A 14,139-nucleotide genomic window follows, 5' to 3' on the forward strand; every position below is an offset into this window, starting at 1 on the left:
TACCAAGAGGGTTATGTTTTCGGGTGCGTCTGTCTGTTTGTTTGTTTGTTTGTTTGTTTGTTTGAGAACAGCATAACTCGAGAAGTTGTCAATGGATGTTTATGATATTTGGTATGTTGGTGGGTGTTGGCAACATGAAGAAATGACTAGATTATGGGCACCCTGGCAGCTTTCAATGGTACTGCAGAACTTAGGGTTTTCATATTACAAACGCATTTTAAGTTCACATTGTTTTGATTTTATGGTAGGGAGAAAATGGAGTGTTCGCGGTGGTTTTAAGTTCACATTTGAGACAATAGTAGACTAGGGTGTAGGAGGGCAAAAAATTCTGTGGTAGTTTTAAGTCTGCATTTACAGTAACTTGTTTTTGGTGCTTGATGCAAATCGTGCAGAATTTTCTTACTGCTTCAAGGGATTCCAAAAAGGCTCGACCATGACCATGAACCTTGCACGACCTCCACAAGGCAGCGAGCTGGCCATAAAATGGTTTATAGGGGCTCGTGCTGCTGCTGAAATATTACACCTTACATTACTCACCAGTCCACCGGCTGGGGCCATGCTAATTCAATTAACCTTTGCCTTGTTTCTTTCCTTCTTATTCTGGACAAGTTATAGTACTAAGACTGCTCAGGGTTCTCACCAGCGCAGTTAATTTTTATCCCCTATACATGTACGTTGTGATTTGGGCCCCAACGTATAGGCGTTACTCCTGTTGTTTTGTGCCATAAGTAACAAATTTTGACTTTATTTCATAAAATTTAGCCCTCAAAATGCAGGAAATAATGTTTACGAGTGTTATAAATTCCTAAATTTTCAGGGGAGGACCCCCCTATAATACTCCAGACTGTGGCCCTCGCTCTTGCACCTTTAGTGCTCCCCACCCAGCTTTGCCATGCTTAGATGCCCCCTATGCTTTGAAAAAATCCTGGCGAGAACTCTGAAGAGGAAAAACAAAATAAAACTTTTAATCATTCTACATGTACACTGACCGACAGTAACCCACAAGGAGGGGAGAGGGGTGTAAATTCTAAAAGGTAATTTCCCTTGTGTAGTTACATTGTAAAATTGCAGTATCTTCCCCCGAAATTGGGAAAATATGGAAACATTAAATTTATGCTTTCACAAAGATTTTCATCATTATCATCATTTTCGCCGCATAAACACAGACTAAAGAAAAACTGACTTTAGTAATTGTCTTCATGGTAAAAGCTCAATCATTGTACAAATTCTAGATCTATATCTCCCATATCTTGAGTAACAGTAGCTGTGAGAGAGAATTTTCGGCATTACTGGGAGATAGGGGTGGATATTAATACTGACACGTACGACTATAAAAGTTTCTTGGTAAGAGTAACCAGTGTTTGATATTTGAATTTTGCACTTATTTTAAATGCCTTTTTTGTCAGAGGGGAGACTCAAAACACTTTAAATCAAACAAAATAGAAAAATATATTTGTACTTTGTTTAGGTTTTTTGGACTCAGGTTTTGGCTTTCAGGTTTTTTGGACTCGGTTCTTGGATGTTATAAAGGTCCGAATCAGGTCCAGCGAACTGGTATCCACCCCTACTGGGAGAGTTGTGCAAAACTGCATTTTTTCCTCTCTTGATCATGACTTTTGCAGCATGTAAGTCCAGGAAATAACACATAGAATCTGTTGTTAGTCTGCCTTTACAAAATGTACATTGTATTCTAGCCAAACTAGGAAGAGGGGGATTGATTTTAGGTCAGCAGACATCACACCTGAGTGAGATTGAGTCATGAAGTTTACGGTGATTAACGGTTTTTACTGAGATCAGTTACTTTTACGCACACCCATCCACCATTACAGCCACGTTCAATGTCTGTTGGCACAGTATCGGAATCTGAAAGGCGTTCTACAAAACTGTGACCTGAACCGACACTTGCCGTCCTGTCGATCAGTCATTTCCTTGTTAATACCTTTCCTCTTACACACACCCTGTACCATTACAGCCACATTCCATACCAAGTCGTCTGGCACAGTATCAGTTTCTGAATAATCCTACAAAACTGTCCGGATCCAACTAGCCTGAGTGTCATCATGTTTCAGTTCCAGGCTCTACCTTCACCAAACATTTGTTCGAACATTAATTTTGTTTAGAATCCAACACTTGACCCTCATATTAGTCATAATCTGATTAATACTTTCCTTCAGAGCTGAGATCAGTAAACTGTTTATAATATACACATACCCTGCTATACATTACAGCCCCATTCCATACCAAGTCGTTTGGCACAGTATCAGATCCTGAAATATCATCCTACAAGACTGTCGGACTCCAGCACTATCACTGTACTGTCCGGTCAATCCCTCATTATCTGATTAATACTTTCTTTCAGAGCTGAGATCAGTTACTTTAATTTATACACATGTACACCCCTCCATAACACTACAGCCACCTCCCACATCATTGGACACAGGATCAGATTCTGCTTAACTGTCCTAATTCAATTATCATTCTTATTATCTGACAGGTGTAAATCCCTCATCATGATCATCTAATGAATAACACTGATGCCTTTCATTCACAGCTGACTCGTGATCAGCTGAGATCAGTTTATTTCACACACACCCCTCCACACCATCAGAGCCTCAATCCTAGTCCTTTGACACAATATCAGATTGTGATCAAAGTGTCTCAATCAATCTAGTATTACTATTGTATTGATCTCTCATTTCCTGATTAATACTAGAGCTGAGATCAGTTACAAAACTGTACTTTAACACATATATACCCCTCCACACCACTATAGCCACCTTCCATGTTATTGAACACAGTATCAGATTCTACAAAACTGTCCTAATCCAACTCCTACTGTCCTGTCGATCCCTCATTTCCTGATTAACGCTACAGATACGTTTGCTTCATGGTACACGAAACACAAGTGATCGCATTTGGCGCCGGTTTATAGCCCGATAGCGTGATTACTAGCAACACTATCCCGGTGCTGAAGTGACTTGGATCGCAACTCGTAAAACAGATTACAGGCCGTTAATGTTCTTTTATTGCACACACACGTGCTTAATGGGCATCATACAGCAGTACATAGGTGCTACTGTAAATGCAGGTAAGTTTACGTGGTTTTTATTTCGCGTCAAGGCGAAAATGGAGTGTTTGTGGTGGTTTTGAGTTCGCGGCAGCGCTACAGTCACATACTGCTACAGTATTGGACAAAAATGTTTGCGGTGGTTTTAAGTTCGCGGTAAAACGGTTGCCGCAAAAACTGCAAACATAAAACCAGCGCGAACATTTCTGCATTTACAGTATTACACTGGCAGGCTGTGTAAAGGATTCCTCCAGGCTAATGCCACATAAAGTTTGTGAACTGCAAATAGGTAGGTTCTGTCTTTAAGGAGTAAAATTTCGCCGATTTCAGGGCTATTCCATTCAGTGATACATGTACATAACACCAGTCAGTTTAAATCGGGAAGTACAGTTTCCGGATTCGAAGGCAGCTAGAACCTCCCTGACTGAAATCCCTAGTTTTCAACTTTTTTTTCCCTGGATGTCATGGAGATGGAATCAAGAGAATTTCAAACTGTAGAATTTTGGTAGCAAAAACTGCAAAAATTCTGAATCAAAAAAGTCTACATCCAGTTTGATATTTGCAACTAACTTTCAAGGCTACATTTGGTACATGAATATCGCTATGTAGTGTAATTAAGTAAGATTCACTATAAGAAAGATGACCAAAAATGCTGACTTTGTTTCAATGTTTTGATTGGTCAGATGCCACAATATGTACCCTTAAAGTTAAATGGGGAGAACAACAAAATCCAATATTTTGACCAATGAACTTTTATGAAGACCAAAGATCAAGAGAAAAGTAGTTTTGCTTCAAAAAATTTCATATCAAATCTGTGACTAAGGTAATACATTTGCTTCATAACGATCTGAATGCCCTGTTGATTTAATATAATAACACGACGTTGATATACACTGTGCTAGACAATGATAGTCATGTACTTACCACTTACAAGCTGGTAGAACTGTCAGATGTCTTTTCCAGGCAAAACAAGATGACAGGATAGCTGTAGGCCCAGGGGATGATGCCTCCAACTCTCTTGATGGCACCTCAAATATCACTCCGGGTTTATTTCCTGAAGCAGAAACAGAGTAAGATTTATGTCGTTTCACAACAAGTACATACATTCGACCATCAATAACATCAGAGGAGCTGTAGAAAAGTGGAACTGGAACGGCCCTCGGGTGAGACAGTGGCTGAGAATAGTGCTTTGATCAATATCTTCGCTTTGTATTCCGATCTGCGGTAACCTTTGTCATGCCACGGCAGGCATCTGTCACTGACATAATGTGTGATCTGGGATGAAGAGGGATATTGTGTTGAGGAAAGAGAACATCCTCTGAGCAGCTTTAATGTGTTTTTAGCAAAATACTTTTTCAACATCCTACATGTGTGACAAACACTGTGAGGATATTTTGTGGAGAACAAGAATACCTTCAGCTTTGGTGTACCTTTAACAAAAATGTATTTCAACATCTTACAACTGGTGACAAACAGTTGTAATAGCTTTGCTTCTTTGAAGAAGAATTATCACTTCTATGCAACTATTCCCACACCATAAACGTATTACACTGATATCAGACTCAAATGTTGATGACATCACAAGTTTAACCTTCTCCCTGCTGACTAACCCATAACCAATACAAATTTGTTGACACACAGCTACAGTGTACCTTAGGCCACACCAATTTAATTTCTTGGTTAGCGGATTTTTATTTTCCTAAAAAAAATCAAAAATTTTAGAAAAAAAAAAAAAATCTAAAATTTTTTTGGGGGAAAATAAAAGCAGGCTGAATGCTACTAAGTCTAAAGTGCCTGAGTCATATAATACTAACGTTACACAAAAGAGACATAACACATTCAACATGTACTATCAGTAAATACCAAAAGCTATTCCGACATTTGCTGACTTACAAGTACATGTGCAGGTACGAATCCATATTTTCCTCTTATCATTTGCCATAAGATTTATGCTCCTCAAGCAAATAGAGATCAATCCATCACAAAACAAACCGGGAGTAAAAATTGATATTGACATCTGGCCATCCTTGTCTTTCATACAATGTAGATGTAGATACTAGCTGCATGCATTATACAGTCAAAACTTTCCTGGTATGTTTTCCTTTCAACACAAATATCATGGGAGGAAGTCTCCAAGCAGACCTACGGGTTGGCAAAGACCGTATCCAACAGGCGGAAGGAGTTTTCATAGCCAACCCAAGGTCTGCTACAACTCAAACAGGGCGGAGCATTTCTATTCAATAAAGGTGCCGCTGCCCCTCCTCGTTGTAATGCTAACAGCCGTACGAATGTCCGGGGTACTAATCTTTTTATGACCAAGCCCAGTCACCCGCGCACGTCCCAGTGGGAGGTTCGCGCCTTGGTTGAGCCTTGAGCCTAGTAAAAAGCTCTCACAATATGAGTTTCTTTCACCCTTCGGCGATGTTTGTGGCATCATGGAAAACCGTTCTTACAAAAACATTCGTAGACAATGTTTACTGTTTCGGGTTCAAGCCACTATTACTAGAGATTAACTGCAAGATTCCATGTGACCACATGGCGGGAATTGCCCTTACAGTTCCGACGTAACTAATCAAAATTGATCGCATTTTGTGACGATTGAAGCAGTTTTGGTAGCGATCTTCGTAACAGATTGATTTTGAAAAAGAGACAAAGTCTTTTCTGTTGGCAACATTTAGTTTATTTTTCCTGGGAAGTTTAATTTTCGCGGTACAGCTCTGCCCAAGTGAACGGCCTCTCAGTCGCGGCCTGGAGGTGTCAGCCCGGCATGGCGCCGCACGCCCGTGCGGACAGAGAGTAATAAACTCACTTACAGAAGCACAGTTTGATTAGGTAACAATTAGATGTTAATAGCCTTTGTTCAGACCGACTTGTTCCAGACCTTAGATTGCACTATAAGCTCCTTCTTCCAGTTGGATACGGTCTTTGCAATCTATTGGGTCTGGTTGGAGACTACATGGGAGGTAATCAATTGATTTTTGCCTCATATATTTGACTGATGACCGGCGAAAAATTCTTTCCACGCCATACATCAAGTCTACCAGATCAATCAGGCTTTTTTCTTCTGGACAAAATAACTGGAACTTGCGTCTACATAATTCACATCATATCACACCCACGCACGATGCCCAGGATATTTTTTGGTAACAAAAAAAATCGTAATTCACTACAACACAAGGCTGTCATCTTATATACCGGAATTTATCTTGAATAGTCAATTGTGAATGTAACAACCCCACAGGAAAAAAATACATATATCAAAGAATGTCTAGGCGTTAGAAATTCTTCCGATGATTGTAAAAGCTCATGATCCCATACTATTCACTCCAGTATTTTTATTTTTTTGGGAAAATAAAAATCCGTTAACCAAGAAATTAAATTGCTGTGACCTAAGCCCATATAAGCCTGTGTGGTAGAAGAAAACATAAACAAGCATATCTCTCCAGGTCACAGGTTCTGGGTTATTTAGGGACCATGGTGCCCACATGGCTGCTGAGTTATGTACAGAATGTTCTACTTTAAGATAACAGCACAGGCTCAAGCACCCCAGATGACCTAGTAACCTTAAGATGATTATGTTGATCAAGTGCAAACCAAGGCATCAAGACTTCTACATGTACGTATACCAAGGAGTTTATGGGGTTTTTTTATCTCCATGAAAATAGCTGTACTGTTTTCATAAAGCCAACAGCCTAGGGTATGAGGGAGCTTCAGGCATAAGCACGTAAAAGAACCCAACACATGACGTACATGTATGGAGAAGAGTACTACTACTAGAAGGGGTGACCCGGTGTGCTTGGCTACATATGCAAGCCGTAGCGAAGCTGCATTGCCCTAATGGCAAACGAAAAGGCGTCATACTTCGTACTCAGTTTGAGGTTCGACCGCTTTACCTCAGTTGTACCCAGAGCTGTCTCTCAATGTTTGAGAGGCAACGTTTTAATCATCTTCCCCAAGAAGATTATGTTTTGGGTAGCGTTTGTATGTATGTGTGTATGTATGTAAAAAAGCAAAATAACTGGAGAAGGCCTTGATGGATTGTCTTGATATTTGGTAGGTGGGTAGGTCTTGATGAGACCTGGAAATGATTAGATTTTGGGCCCCTAGTGACCTGTTACGGTACTGCAGTGTAACTTGGTTTGATATCTCATGTTCTGGACATGCTATGGTCACGATTTTTTAGTGGTAGATAGCTTAAAGTTTTAGGGAAGTGGTAAAGGTTTGGGCCTAGCGGCTTTTTTTGGCACTGCAGGGTGATATTTTTTCCGGTCCCAGCAGGCAAATTTCCGTCCCGGGACGGAAGGACAGGTCCCGTAGAGAGCCCTGGTTGTGTACCCCACAGTACGTCAAGTGCCTGTATGTTTGCATCCCCCTGGTAATAGCCATGCCATATCTTGTACTCAAACACCACTTGACCCCTGGCGACCCGGTAGTACACATAAACAGACTGCAGCACTCAGACCCTCCACTGTTTGGGCTTGGTTTCATTTCTGACATGGGAGGAATGCTTTCTCGTTGTGATATTTTGATATGGTGCTTTACCAGTCACAGACAATGGTAGAAAAGTTGATCTAATGAATTGTTACCATGTCTCAGGGATTATTGATTGTTACATTTGTGGTCCAACAAAAGTATGTTTTTCTAAACGTATTACAAGTGCTCATAAGATTCTCCTCAAAAAAAAGCAACTTGCGGAACTTCATGGAGGCTACCCATGGCCAATACCTTTAAACATTCAATAGATAAACAAGATCACATGTATTGTACTCCAAACGAGCTATCTACACACCAAATATCATGACGATCCATCAACCCCTTCTTGAGTTATTCCCTTCCAAGTTTGAAATGAAATTGGCTCCTACAGTTGGAAAAAAAGGCGCAAGGGAGTCCAAACGTACACAACATACTCTTCCTCCCAAGAGCTACATGTACATGTATCTACCACTCAAAAATCATGACCATAGCATGTCCAGAACACAAGATATCAAACTGGAGGTTCCGCAGCAGTACCATAGCAAGCCACTAGGGGGCCCAAAATCTAATCATTTCGAGGTCTCAACAAGATAAGAAGACCTACCCACATACCAAATATGAAGACAATCCATCCAGACATTCTCGAGTTACATGTATACTGTTTACAGATGGACACACAAACACACACACACGAAGGCTGACAAAAACATAACCTTCTCAAACATAACCTTCTCGGCAAAGGTAATAATATCCATCTTCAAGTTGCTGTAAGTTAACTTTTCAAGGATTGAATAATTATTAATCATTATACAGTGTACATCTGAAAATTTGGCCGAAACTTCTGGTGTACACTTAAAAACCAAGGCCACCATGGGTGACGGAACCTTCACAAAGGTTATCAAAACTAGAATGAAAAGAAATCCATTCACACTGTCACAGTGGGCTTGCCTGTCATCCCACTGTTTTTACAAAGTTCTATCAACCCCCCAAAACAAGCAGTGTTGAGACAGGCTCTGTCATCACCTCAGAACCCATCTTCCACCTTCCATCTCCAGAGGGTCAGGGGTCAAACATGATTGACAGTTTCATCAGACAACCCTGAATGGTTCTCCCTCAGATCAATGTCAAGTTTGACTGCCCATTGTCCTCCAATCTTTCCGCAGTAGAGGGGAGGGCTGATATTCATCTCTACTGGGCCCTTCAATCACAACGTTTCACTGCGATGAAATGGAACTGTGAGAGTAAAAACCACTGATAAATGCCATCAACTTTGTTCTAGCACTTCTATCCTCGTTCACTAGACACTCCTTAGTAGCCTCCACCAGGCCTTCCTACAGGGATTCGACAATTGATTCTACATTCATAGGCCACACCAATTTAATTTCTAACTTGGTTAACAAATTCTTATTTTTAGCAACAAAAAAAATCATGAAAACAGAAGGCTTGAGTGAAAACTTGTTCACTCCCTGAAACTGAGTGCACCAAAGTAAAAATATTCCTCTGAGATTCTGTTTTCATGTTGATTTTCCAATCTAGCATCTTTTTTTTTAAATTCTGTTAACCAAGAAATCAAAATGGTGTGGCCTTAGCATGTTTACACCACTAGTGCAGTTATATCTAACTTTTGTTATTTTCACTTGCTCAAACCTCCAAAAATCGAAGATATGTCTTATAGTATTTCCGAATTCTACATTTATCATGAAATCCCACTGTACATGTAATAAAACAGAACCTCAGGAGATAAGATGCCAGTGCTTCATTCCCTTGTGACGTTTTTACACCTCGAGGATAGATACATGATTGTACTCTTAACTTTTTTATCATATCTTGCCAAAATCTCTAGCAATCGAGAGTAGGGCTGATTCTTGTACGGGCCTTCTATTCTTCAATCACAATTATTATATTTCACTGTAATAAACACTCACTCACTGAGCCCTAAGAGATAAAATATTGGGAAAGGATATTCCTATCTTCTATCATTCTTTCTTCCAAGACTTCTTCTTATTTCCAGCAATCGAAGATGAGGCTAAGTCTTATTTCTCAAGTCTACCGTTATCATGACATCCATTATATATAAAACAGAACCCAGGGGGTAAGATATACCAGAGCTCCATTCTCTTTTGACATTTTTGTAATTCAACCGTGGCATTACAAGTATTCTAGATCTACTCCTCTTTGGGCATTTTTACCGCACCAGTGCTGATATTGCTAACTTTCATCATATTGACTTGCTCAAATCTCAAGAAGTAAAAATAAGGAATATTCAAAAGTCTTTCCAAAGGGCTTTTTTTTGGGGTTCCTTTCTTCAATCACAATATTTCAATGCAATAACACAGAACCCCAGGAGGTGAAATACTTGCGTTTAATTCCCCCTTGGCGTTTTTACACCACTGAGATGTTTATTGCTATCTTTCATCACCGTGACTTCCATTTTGGATGTGCAGACACACAATCCTGCGAGCCCATCTACTGTCAGATGGATAGTTTTAGAATTACAGGGTGAGCAGAGAGGTCAAGTTCTCCTATAGAACAGCCATCTAATCTCCGGGGCAGACCCACAAATCGCTAGGCAGAAGAGGTATGCTGAAGAAGGCTAAATCGTATTTCTTAAAGGCACCCAGAGCATTTTATGAGGCTTGAAAACTGGAAATATTCTAGTTGCTGTAATCTTTATGAAATTGACATTTGATGCCACTGTTTACCACATTTGCATGCAGATTTCTTATCAAAAGTGCTCAAAAGTGGCACAAAAATAAAGCTACATGGTGAACTTTTAGTTTCACGCACCTAGACGTAAATAGACCGATACCATAGCCCTCACTTCTGGAAGAGCCCGTCTCCTGTCAGATGGATGGTTTTAGAATTACATGGCAGAGAAGAAAGGTCAAGTTCAGCCATCTAATCTCCTGGGCAGACCCACAAAACTGCCCCCTCTACCGTCTGTCAATCATTCTTGTAGAAGCTGCCAGAGTAAACAGCCATGGAGCAGAGCGGAGAGAAACAGTATCTGGTGTAGTCAAGCAGATTATTATAGGGGCAAGAATATATTTTGAATCTAGAAAGGCAACATTTGTGAGAAAGTAGAGCATATTTCACTACCTGCCTGTGCAAAAAAAGACTGTCCAAATCAGCCTTTTGCAGGAGTAGAACAACCCAGAGCAAACGGCCATGGAGCAGGGTGAAGAGAAACAGTATCTGGTGTAGTCAAGCAGATTATCATAGGGGCAAGAATATATTTTGAATCTAGAAAGGCAACATTTGTGAGAAAGTAGAGCATATTTCACTATATAGCTACCTGCCTGTGCAAAAATAGACTGTCCAAATCATCCTTTTGCAGGAGTAGAACAACCCAGAGCAAACAGCCATGGAGCAGGGCAGAGAGAAACAGTATCTAGTGTAGTCAAGCACGTTTGGTTGACAGAAAATATATTTTGAATTTAGAAAGGCAACATTTCCAAACCTTAGAGCAAGTACAGCATATTTCACTCCCTTTACCTACCAAGGCGAGTACTTACAGTCTCCAGAATATATTTTGAATCTAGAAACGCATTATTTGCGAGCAAGACTTATTTGCAACATATTTCACTACCTCACCATGCAAAAATGAACTTCTTATACATACCTCATTTGCATTATTCATGATGAAATGTTAAAAGTACAATTCATATGTTACGGAATTTGATCGAAGAAAACAATAAAACAAAGTCACCATTAAAGAACAAAGTTTACTATAAGTATTGAGTACCATGGTTGTAGACTAGACAGGATCTGGTTCACTCAGTACAGCCCAACTTTACGGCTAACTTTCAAGCTATGAATGTTGACTCAAGACTCAAGAGTCAAGGCAGAAATCTTAAGGTCAAATAGGGTCACGCCTCTGCCAAGAAACGGTCTTCACATCTGTAGAAGGTTCTGACAGATGGGCGGATCACCTTTAACCATCGGGAGCAAGATCAGAAGGTGAGCGAGGCATCATGGGATACGTCATCTGTCAAACTGTCGGACTTGTCAACATCAATGTCATGGCAAAGACGAAACACCGATGACCATTACAAAGATAGATACCCACGCACTTGAGATTATCCAGTTCTAGCAGGATCTGAAATGGCCATCTTTCGGATGTGTTGATTTCTTATTCAGGGCTGTTCCATGCAATCAGACACACATGAATGGTTCTTCCCAAGATCAATGTCAACTTTGAATGCCCATTGTCATCCAACTTTGTTCAGGTGTTTCAAAACAATCCTTTTGACATTTAGCTACTCTCCAAGCAAAGGTTGTTAGGGAAGATTGTGACCGTTTTATCATTATGCCCCGTTTTTCGTCAGCTATCCCCGGTTTTTCGTCAGCTGGTGGGGATAGCTGACGAAAAACGGGGCATATGATAAAACGGTCACAATCTTCCCCACCAACCTCTGCTTGGAGAGTAATTTTAGCACCAGTTGTTCTGAAACACTTTGGAACTTACTTGTAATGTTAGATGTAACGCTTTTGATTGTACCATTTTTACAATTATGCAGTAACTGTTGAATACTTTGGTGGAGTGTTTTTGTTTCATATAAATGTCACACTGTGTAGAGTATATAAGCCACAGTCACAACTTATAAAGGCAATAATAAAGGAAAATTGTCCAGAAGGCTTCAAGTTAAAGCTGACAGGTCTGCCTCTTATCTTGTATGCGCCACACAGACAGTGACCTACATGTGTGAAGGTTGGGTGTCGATCTTCCGAAAACAGCTGTCATTCTGGATAAGGAACTTGGACAATCTTATTGGTAATTTTGGCATAAAAGTACAAATGTAGGTAAGACATACTTGTACTTTCAGTTAACTCAGGCTTCAAACTTTTTGACGACAGTTGCTTCTGCCAAGTTCTGGTAACACTTGACAAACTATACTATAGAACACTTCTGCAATCGTCTCTGTAATTTATTTGAAATGTTTACCCACAACAAGTAACATCCAAGTTCTTCTAATAGCTAGGTGAGACATTTAGATGACCATGATGTTTTGGGGTCACAGATAAAAATGGCCGCCGCTTGTTGTCCAGTGGAATAGACACACTGATATCCAAGTTCTTCTGATACATGATGTAGGTGAGACATCTACACAATAGTCAGGTAGATGACCTTGATGTTTTGGGGTCACAAATAAAGATGGCCGCCCCTTGTTGTCCAGTGGAGTAGACACACTAATGTCCAAGTTCTTCTAATAGGTGAGACATCTAGATGACCTTGATGTTTTGGGGTCACTGATAAAAATGGCCACCCCTTGTTGTTCATTGGAGTTGACACACTCATTTCGAATTTAGGTGAGACATCTAGATGACCTTGATGTTTTGGGGTCACAAATAAAAATGGCCGACTCTTGTTGTTCATTGGAGTTGACACACTCATTTCTAATCTAGGTGAGACATCTAGATGATCTTGATGTTTGGGGGTCACTGATAAATATGGCCGCCGCTTGTTGTTCATTGGAGTTGACACACTCAATTCTATAAAAGGTGAGACATCTAGATGACCTTGATGTTTTGGGGTCACTGATAAAAATGGCCGCCGCTTGTTGTTCATTGGAGTTGACACACTTATTTCTAATCTAGGTGAGACATCTAGATGACCTTGATGTTTTGGGGTCACTGATAAAAATGGCCGACTCTTGTTGTTCATTGGAGTTGACACACTCAATTCTATAAAAGGTGAGACATCTAGATGACCTTGATGTTTTGGAGTCACTGATAAAAAATGGCCGCCCCTTGTTGTCCAGTGGAATAGACACACTGATGATGGAAGAGACTTCAAAGGGTGCTGGTCAGGGTTCTGGGACAACCTGAGATTTAACGCCAGCTTAGGGAAAAGCTCAAGCTTGATGGTATCAAAAGCTGGGGTCCCTAAATATAGAGGAGGTTTTAAACCATAGCAAGTCAGCCAGCTGTGTTGTTATTGGAATGTTGCGGCATTACTGGCTGTGAAAGTAGAATGCATGACCTGAAACTTACAGGAACATTCAAGACCTTTAAAAAATGCATCTGCTTGAGCTGCATTGTACACATACATACAAACAAATGGTTCACTAAAGATGAACCATTCTAAAAGTCTTGGTTTTAAAAAGTTACAGAAAACAACTTCCTACACCAATGGATGTTTTAACTATCAATCAGATCCTTAAGGCCACACCAATTCAATTTCTTGGTTAATGGATTTTTATTTTCCAAAAAAAAATTTTAGAAAAAAAAATTATGAAAACAGAAGGCTGGGCTTTCATGAATTTTTTTTCCTAAATTTTTTTAAATAAAAAAACAGCAGATATCAGTTCAGCAGATATAGTCAATAATATAACTTCTAAAAGAACCTAACACACTTATCGACAAGAGTGTGCTTGGTTGAAGGCACGAGCCGTGGCAATGCCACATTGTATTTTTTTACTCAAAGCTGCATGCCGAGCAAGCCTTGTGATTTGCCCCGGTCAGTCTGAGGCAGCTACTTTCCTTTTTCTACACTACTACAGTGTGCCATTAGTGGTTATATCCATTTAAAAGCCTGTCAGTGTCCCTGAACCACCCCTTCCTCTGGGACGTCAGCTTTCAGCCGTAATCATTTAACC

The 14,139-nt window shown here is 40.1% G+C and overlaps 1 protein-coding gene across 2 annotated transcripts in view; it reads right to left on the minus strand.

Moving 5' to 3' along the window:
• LOC136431305 (xylosyl- and glucuronyltransferase LARGE1-like) overlaps window positions 1–14,139 on the minus strand; it is a 139,722-nt gene that overhangs the window by 78,568 nt on the left and 47,015 nt on the right. Inside the window, exon 3 of one of the 2 annotated variants that reach the window (XM_066422631.1) lies at window positions 3,999–4,121. The gene's annotated coding sequence lies outside the window, so the exon portion shown is untranslated. Of the gene's footprint in view, window positions 1–3,991; window positions 4,122–14,139 lie in introns of both variants that reach the window. The other variant, XM_066422630.1, reaches the window with a different exon arrangement.

This window comes from Branchiostoma lanceolatum, chromosome 3, assembly GCF_035083965.1.
Source record: "Branchiostoma lanceolatum isolate klBraLanc5 chromosome 3, klBraLanc5.hap2, whole genome shotgun sequence".
NCBI classification, from domain to species: Eukaryota; Metazoa; Chordata; class Leptocardii; order Amphioxiformes; family Branchiostomatidae; genus Branchiostoma; species Branchiostoma lanceolatum.